Genomic DNA, 9,509 nt, shown 5'->3' with positions numbered 1-9,509 from the left:
TGGTGGTAATTAGAATATGTGTAAAAGGTAGTAAAACACCTATAGTTTCCCAGTCTGTCCAATGTTTCTTCGATGTGTGATAGAGGGTAAGTATCAATGGTAGTTACCTTGTTTTCTTCTTGTACGTTAATGCATATGCGATAGGGTTTTTGGGTACCACAGTGGTAGGGACCAAGCAGGGGTTCACAGAGGATTGATCTATCCCTGCAGCCAACTGTTGTTGTGCAACATCCTGAACAACAGATTGTAGATAAAATAGGAATCCGTCCAGTTCCGAGCCAGTCTAGTTTCTAAGCAATTGACCTAATGTCTTCGGTTTGAATTTCGTGTTGTACAATGTCAGTGTTTCTCTGCCTCATGATGACTGGGTGTTGTGTGTTGTCCTTAGGTTAGTTAGGTTTAAGTAGTTCTCAGTTCTAGGGGACTGATGACCATAGATGTTAAGTCCCATTGTGCTCAGAGCCATTTGAACCATTCGAACAACGTCAGTGACTGGCATATACTGCGGTTTCTCGAATAACCAAGCATGTTCCTTTAATACCGAGTACAAAAGATTTCACTGACACTGGCAAATGTGCTAACTTTTCATAAGCCTGATTTTTAAGTAAGGTCGTTACTGTGCAAACTCTTCTTCTGTCAGTTGCTTCCTGCTCTAACACTTTCTTATTTTCACTCTGAAATTCTTCCTCTACAACTTCCTGAGCACCAGTAAATATTGTTCCGTGTGTCATCTCTATATCTCCTTACCGAAAGTCATCAGTAAGTACTGGAGCACAAAACTTTTTTACCAGTATCTCTATTTTATTTACACTTCTCACATGAATCAATGACCTGTAGAGAACATTGTTTAGACAGAGTGTATCAACGAGAAAGTCCACTCTAGGCAGCATTTGGTAGTCTGTCCTGTGCCACCGCTGATTGTTACCAGTTGTTTAAATTTCAAATGCCCATGTATGTGGTTCTGTTGCAGGTTGTGGAAGAGGCCTCATTCCACAAATTCCTAGCGATTGAGGGTCGCGAGTTCCACCGAAATACTTGCCTCGCTGATTCGAACAATATGCGTCCCATAATCTACCAACACTGAAATGACACTGAATGACACTGAAATCCCTTCTGCGTCTTCTCCCAACTTTCCTAACAAAACCATAGTTCTTACCATGCATCTGCAGGTTTACAAAACATATTCCTGTGGCAGTGTTACTTCTTCTCTTAATCCACTAATGTAACAGTGCAACGATTTAACTGCACTCTTATCATTAAGAGAAACAAATAATGCTCTAATTTGTGTCCCTGTATCTACTGACACTTCGACATCTCTTCCTCTGATAGTGGCCTCTAAAATTATGCTACCCACCTCATTTACACTTTAGTCTTGGGCTGGATACATTACCCACGTTACGTGGACGATGGGTGGTGGGGCCTGATTCCTGACCATTTCCCCTGCGTGTACTCACATTTTGTCTGTTATCACGTGGAGAATTCCGCTATTGTAGATTCTGTCTCTGATGTTTTTGGCAGGCAGTGCTTGTATATCAGTGGTTGGAATTCGTGTCATTTACAAAAATGTGGCGCAGCTTATTGCTTTGCGACAGAGAAGAGACGAGCTTCGCAGCCACCTTGCAAAAAAGAGTCAATCTTACTGCTTCATGTCGTGAAGTAGGTGAGGCCACCTTCACTTCACTACATATCTGCAGATTTATTCCACATATGAAAACACCAATTGTTCTTGCTCTAGCTACCTCAATTAACATGTCATTACATGTGGCATCCCACCCTAACACATATGTGCCACCCAAGACAGCTCGTATTTGATCAGCAAAATCTTCATTTAGCTTGTGCCTTAAAGTGGATAAATGGTCTCTGTAGTAGCTGACTTCTCATTTGTCAGAATAGTGCTCTGCCAGGTCGTAGGCCTGGGCTTCACAGAAAGGTAATTAAAAAGATTACCAAGGGCTGTCCTGAAAGTTCCGTAAGTGGTCTACTGGTTTGGGATCTTAGTATTGAACTCCGTTACATCTGGGGCAGATGCTATTGAAGGTGTTGTCGCATACGCAGGTGACATCCTAGTAGGTGTGTCTGCAGACTCCAGGGCAAGACTTAAAGCAAAGGCTAGCGATGTGCTTGCTCAGATGCAACGTCAGTGCAAGAGCAACAACTGACTATAGCTGTTCATAAAATCACATACATATTTCTGAAACGAAGGCTTTCTCCTAACAGGAATCCTTCCCTGAGGCTTGACGGAATACCTGCAAAATGCATCACTGCTAGTAGATATTTACGCTTTCTTCTAGTCGAGGAAAGAAACTGTTTAGATCACTAAAAATCTGTTACTCAGATTGCGGCTAAAATTATGCATATTATTGCCTATGCTTGGAGTGCTGACTATAAATTATCATGTCATGTGGTGTGGTCATATCACGAAGCTAACTTCGGCACTATTATGGACTTCACTGCCAGCATCTTGACAAATCATCTTAGACTAGAGAGCAACAAAACAATACTGCGACGAATTCAGTACAGCATACTTCTGCAGCTCGCTGTGTCTTTCGCACTACACCTGTAGAGGGTTTATTGGCGATAATCGGATACGTCTGATGGGTGTCGTGATACGTTACAGGGCAGCGCTGTTTTGGTTAGGGTGTGAGCAATATGATCATGTGTGTGAGATCGCAGGAATGCACATTACTGATAAAAGACATTTATGAGCCTGAGTGTTAGATGAATAGCAGTCTGATTCGGACACTAGGAGCACTACAAGGAGTGTTTAACGCATATTGTCAAGCATCATGAACATATTCAAATTGCACGAGGAGGTATGGGGCACGAGGTCGAGGTTGAGGGCACGGTCTGTATCCCAAACGTCTGCACTGTGTGGGATGTAGAAACACACGAATCTGTGAATGTAGAAAGGAAGATTATGGTGATCATGTCGTTCTCAGATGTGCCCTATTTCAGGTAAAGAGAGATTGCAGAAAATTAGACTGCAATCTGCAAACAATTGCATGCGACCAAAATTTTTAGGTCTAAAGTCAGTATGATAGCGCATCAGATATAGAAAAGGCAACTGCTTAACTTTCAGTCTACAAGATCAAGTGGACGTTCTGAGTATCAAAATAATGTCAACAGTTGACAAAAAGCATTTTCTCAATTATAGATAATAATAGGCACATACAAATGTAATTAAGGGACCACCCACACGGCTATGCATTGACGTGAGGATTGTTGAGTCATGCACATACCAATGCGGGTGATGTAGAATAGTGTAGCAACGATAGATTCAGAAGTAGGTGTAGCTGTAGTTAGTTGGCAAACCTGACGTTCTTAAGACAGAAGTCATTCGCTTGGATCTTGTGTTAATTCCCATTAATTTCATTTTTTTAAAAAAAATTCCTATTTTTCAAGTGTTCTGTTTCAATTCTACGTTAATATTACCAATGGTTGCTGGTTACATTATTTACTACTACATACATAATATGAAACAATGTGTGTCACCATTATTAACGAATATGTACGACCTGTGTAGAGTTTCCAGAAAACAGATCTAAAATTCGTAGTAATGAACTGAATTGAAATGAATTGTTTGAAATTTTATTTCATCTTATAATGCATCAACATATTCCATGTACTTATGTCTGTCATATGACAATTTTAACCTCACTATGTTTAGCAAAATTTCATTCGGCCAAGTCCAAAGATGCCACAGATCGTGAACATTCTTTAAGAAAGCAGTAACACTTCCATTCTGCTTTTCCGAAAATGTAGGCGTAAAAGAGACTGCAGGGAAGCTGCTTGCAATGGTTCCTACAGATGCTGCAGAACTAGCTGTAGGGGTTCCTGAAAAACTTGCAGCTGTCCGACAGGCATTGTGCTCAGTTTCATCCCTTTGCGCCAGTTCTTCACATTATTTCTGTAACACTAACTTCTGCCAGGTAAGTATATTGATATGTTCAGCTGGCGTATGGAAAGGGTCCGTGTTGGCATTCCCAGCAGCGGCTTCTTGCACTCGAATCCCTCCAGAAGGAAAAACAGTTACTTGAAAACCACGTAACTTTGACAAGAATGATGTCACAACATTCGAATGAAAATTAGGTCGTAACTACAACGATTTACAACGACGGCAACTCGCAGAGAAGCAGCAACTGAGTATAAGTAAGCATCGCTAGCGGGACTTACTTTGATTTCTCGGCAGGGAAAGGTGCGCCAACGACGGCATCGACATCAATAACGGCAAGTCAACAGCAGGACGACGACTGAGACCCTCGAAAATGTGGCACCGACCCGCGGTGCTCACTGGAACTCTCGCTGAATGAAGGCATAGCGACGGATGCGGTGGCTCGGGCGGGACTGGCACCCACAACGATGTATTCGAATCCTGCAGATGACATCTGCGTACAGGAATTGGTGAGATCAAGGCAATTTTAGGATGTGGGCGTCGGGGAGTGCATGTAAACCGAGGGAATTTTTCAAAAATGACAAGTGGATTGTGATTCAAAACTACTGTCTGATTTTTATTTCTGAAATCAACATCTAACGGATGCAAGTGGCGCTTGGGAGGCGACTAACAAACTGAGGAGCATATTACTCAAGAGATGGACAGATGATCCTGTCGAAGGCTAGCCGCCAAGAGCGAGTTAGGTCAGACCGCACATTACCATTTGCAGTTCTCTGATTCGCTGCTGGAGGATTTTCTAGAAGAGTTCCATTGTCAGCAACGCTTCACCTAAGCATCATCCTCTCAGAATTCTCGCTGTCAGAATGATATGAATGTGACCAAAGTGTGGACTGGTGACGATATCCAGTGGTAACTGGTACCAAACCAGCAATCCCTGCCTAAGCATGGCTCTGCAGCGAAACACAGTTTGGTTGTATAAAGAACGAAACTTTAAAAAAATTTAAATATTATCACACCCCATTGTGGAAGAGAGAACTAGTGTGAGCTCCAGGGAATTGACAGATGGCAGAAGCAAGAGTAAAAATATGTTGATATAAATCTAAAAACCGCATACTGACACCCCCTATGTTTTATAGAGAGTATTGGTTTCTCTATTTGAAATCAATACTCTGAAAACAGTTTATACAGTTATTAAACACGCCATACTGCCTTAATTTCGGCCGTCTAGGGTGGCCGAGTGGTTCTAGGCGCTAGAGTCTGGAACCGCGCGACCGCTACGCTCGTAGGTTCGAATCTTGCATTGGGCAGGGATGTGTGTGATGTCCTTAGGTTAGTTAGGTTTAAGTAGTTCTAAGTTATAGGGGACTGATGACCTCAGTAGTTAAGTCCCATAGTGCTCAGTGCCGTAATTTAGATTGCTCCATAAGAGCACTCTTTGGATACATAGTTTTGCATTTTATGGTTTCAGTTTCTTTCAAGAAGCTAAGCATCAGACCTCTAGGTTGTATATGAGAGTTTTCTTCCCTAATGTCATGTAAGCTATGGTTGTTAAATCCTAGGTACAGAGAAAGGGCTTGCAATATTATACACCACAGTGTGCTCTTTATATTTGGTATGCAACCTTCTTCCCATTTGTCTACATATTTGCAATCATGCTGTAGGCACTTAATCTGATAAACACGTATGTTACCATAGGCTGAACCGGCCAGTCTTTATGTATAAACTGTTGTCCATTTTTGTTGTGGATAAAATGTGCAGGTATGAATTTTAAGGCACTCATTCACCTATCTGCTTTACCCTGATTTGGTCTACAATGCGTTGGTCTACAATATCTTTTCTTATCATCGTACTAACGATAACCAACATCTTGCTAAAATTATAAACGAGAAGTTAGGTGAGAACGTGGCCCTCGGTATTCGGTCAGACGGGGGTATAACCACTGTTGTACTGTCTCAAGCTGAGTATAAACAGAAGCCAGAGCCGTTTATTGTGGCTAACGATGTATAACTGGTTAAATGTGGTCTTATTGGCAAAGACATGGAGCATGAAATGTATCCAATTAGTGTGCAATCAGTGCAACCACATTAATGGGTATATCACGAGACGTCACCTCTCAAGACCTATTGTTAAGACCACCGATAGTCTGGGATGTCAGCTGGCTAGGTACCTCAATGATATCCTTAAATGAGGATTTTTTTTCTTTTGGAATCGAATATAGTTAAAAATCAGAAGGAAGTTATTGAGCATCTGGAGGCACTGAACATATTTAAAGGAGCGGTACTACAGTCCTATGATACAGAAAGTATTTACTGAAACATCTGAACTTAGGAAGTTCTTGATCGTAGGCAATAATCTGCAACAATCTCTGGACTTAGAGTAATCTCGTGTATCACTAAAAGGTTGTGCTGAAGAGTATTGTCTCAGAATAATTTATGTGAAAATTCTTAAAGCTTTTTAAATAAAACATACTTTGTTAACATTATGCATCTTTATCCTTCATGTTTCTCAACATAGACACCCTGGTGATGAACACATTTCTCTCACGAGAGACCAGTTTATTGATTGTATCACTATAGAATGTTATACTTTGTTGACAGGGCCACAAACCCACTCTGCTTGCAGCAATTCATCACTAGCAAATTGGTGCCCTCGAAGGTGTGTAATACTCTCTGTATTTTTACTTTTGAAACAAATGAAAATCAGATGGGGCCAAGTCGGGACTGTATGGAGGATGATTGATGATAGTGATCCCAAGGCGTCGGATTATTCCAGATGCCACAGCCCTCGTGTGTGGTCTGGGAGTGTCATGCTGAAGAAGAGAATGGTCCATGTGAGGATGCTCCATATGTGGGCACACTCTTGGAATTCGTGCTTCCTGTTTTTTAGGGATCTTCACGCATTGACATAGTTGTGTTACATGGTGTCATGCTACACGCTGCAATTAGGAACCCTCTACTAGCAGAGGGTTGCAGCTTGTGTGAGGAAAGCGGGAAGATTGACTGAGTACTATGCATGACATATAAAATATCAACCGATATTGATACAGAATAAAAAAATTGGAGGCACTACTTTTCAAGATGTCTGCAAACTTTACTGATCTTATGAAACTATAATTGGTAGTCCTATTTATAATTAGGGGAACAAGCTTACGAATGAAATATGGGGTTGGCTGAGGGCTCCCCCGCAGCCACTGCCTCACATGGTACGTTTTGAACAAAGATTCTTTATTGCACATCCACGTCTAAGGACAAGACAATGGGCTACAAGGGGTATACTAATGATATAATTACGATTTTTATGGTAATAGTGATCAGGTAGATGAAATGTATAAGGCGGTTAATAGCCAATATCCTTATATTAAATTTACTGTCGAATTATCACAGGAAGATAAGCCACCCTATTTGGATTTAAGCATCTCTCTGAATGAATGAAAAATTCGGTTCAGTATTTATCATATGACCACCACAACATAATTTGACACAAAGTTCTTCTGGACATCCCATGTCCCTTAAACATGTTGCCTTTAGAGGAATCCTCTATAGAATGCAGGAAATTCCGTTGAGGGATAGAGAGATAAAGAGAGAACTAGATACCATTAGATATGTGACCCAGGTGAAAGATTATCATTGGGAGATGGTTGACAAATATAACAGGGGGTACGAAAAAGGGATCAGAAGGTAGTTCCTCCTTAAGCAGGAAGTGGACGATAAGAAGAAGAGATGTTGCAGAGTATCTTCACGTCGACCAGTCTCAGATTAGGTGGGTAAGTGGCTGAGAGTCTTAAATGTCATAGCTGCATATTTAATATCCAAGTAAAATGGTCAACATTTTATACATCATGAAGAACGATAGGTTAACCTTATGACAATACAGGTGTTCATAAGATTAAGAGACCTCAGTGTGACTGCAGATTCTCAGACAAAATGAGTCAAGCTTCCATATCAGATATAAGGAGCATGATGCAGTGAATAATCCCGTCAGTCGTTTCCTTCCACCTAGCGCTCAATAACCAAAACTTACAGGATGTTAGCGAAGATTCAGATATCTACCACGAGTGCCCCATAGGCCGAATACTGGCATCTTGGAAGAAACTGAAATCATGAAATGTAAAATCAACCGTCCATAGAGTGATGTTAACAAACTGCGTTAAGGCGTTACGGAATGCTTCATATCTATATGTATTAATTTTGAGGTAGTGTATCCCAGTAGACATACCCTATTTTCTGTAAAAGGTAAAGAATGGTTCAAATGGCTCTGAGCACTATGGGACTCAACTGCTGAGGTCATTAGTCCTCTAGAACTTAGAACTAGTTAAACCTAACTAACCTAAAGACATCACAAACATCCATGCCCGAGGCAGGATTCGAACCTGCGACCGTAGCGGTCTTGCGGTTCCAGACTGCAGCGCCGGGTAAAGAATCTTAGCGTTTTGCGTTTAGATTTACATTATCATATATTTTTCATTTTCTTCCGCCACGACTTTTTTCTCTGGAGCTCGCACTAAGGCACTCATGTATGTTGATGTGAAATTATATTGACATGAGAAAGCCACTGGCTTTTTAAGCTGTGCAAATGATGTAGAGTTCACGTGCTTTCCTTAGCATGAATTAAACAAGTGTAGTAAGTATTACAGTGGGTTGGGGACTTGTTCACATTAGCACAGTTATTCACTTGTTGCTTACAGGCTTCCTTCTTGAAGGTTCTCCTTTGTTAATATGTTCTTATTCATACATTGATTCTAATATGTGGTTGTCAACTGCATTTTTATTGATGTTGCCATTGTAGCAGTGATCTTTATAGATTGGTGGTTTTAAAAACTTCATTTAAGGTTTGTGTCCTAGAGGTATTAGCTTTCTGAAAGCTCAGACTGGGTACAGCTCAGTGACAATCTTTTGTCTGTGATGATACATTGTGGTATCTGACCTTATTAGTGGTGTTACATGGTGGTATCTGCCCTTACTACTGGTGTTATGTGGTGGTATCAAATCCTATTATTGGCGTTGTAGGAGACATGTCCACTTACTTACTTTTTATCACATCTGTTAGTAGTGCAATTGGCTTACTGCAGGTGTAGCTATATGTAATAATAGTGCATTTCTTGTTCATGGGCTGTTTTAGTGTGTTAGTGATAGTGCTTTTCCATAACGTTTTAGATATGATGATAGCAGGGATACAAGATTACAGCTTTCTCAAGAGATGCCAGCCATTGTGAACTCGGCCCAGTATGTTGACCATCATATGACATTTTAATTTTGATGTTCGGCTGGTATGGTGTTCCGTATGCACATGAATGCAGTATTGGTAAGTCAGAATCCTTACATCTTTATCATGTATGAACTGATACCTGCACGTGCAGGCACATTGTACTGTCTCTGTTTATAATGTTAGTGTGTGGAAGTCCGGTTACCTCACTGTGTGTGAGCACATATTACTGACAAGGCTAACCTACGAGCATGTAAGTTTGTATTGGTTTTATGGGTTGTTTGGCCGTAATTAGTTCATGTTATGATATCAGTGGGCGTGATTACAATCTTTTATTTATGGGGCTCTGTTGTGCGTTATATTGACCTAGTTCGCTTAACGGTTTTCTGTGCAACCACGAAATGAATGAGATTTA

The sequence above is a fragment of the Schistocerca piceifrons genome, chromosome 11 (assembly GCF_021461385.2).
Source record: "Schistocerca piceifrons isolate TAMUIC-IGC-003096 chromosome 11, iqSchPice1.1, whole genome shotgun sequence".
NCBI lineage: Eukaryota > Metazoa > Arthropoda > Insecta > Orthoptera > Acrididae > Schistocerca > Schistocerca piceifrons.
The sequence above is the reverse complement of the archived record's forward strand: the minus strand, read 5'-3'. Positions refer to the sequence as shown.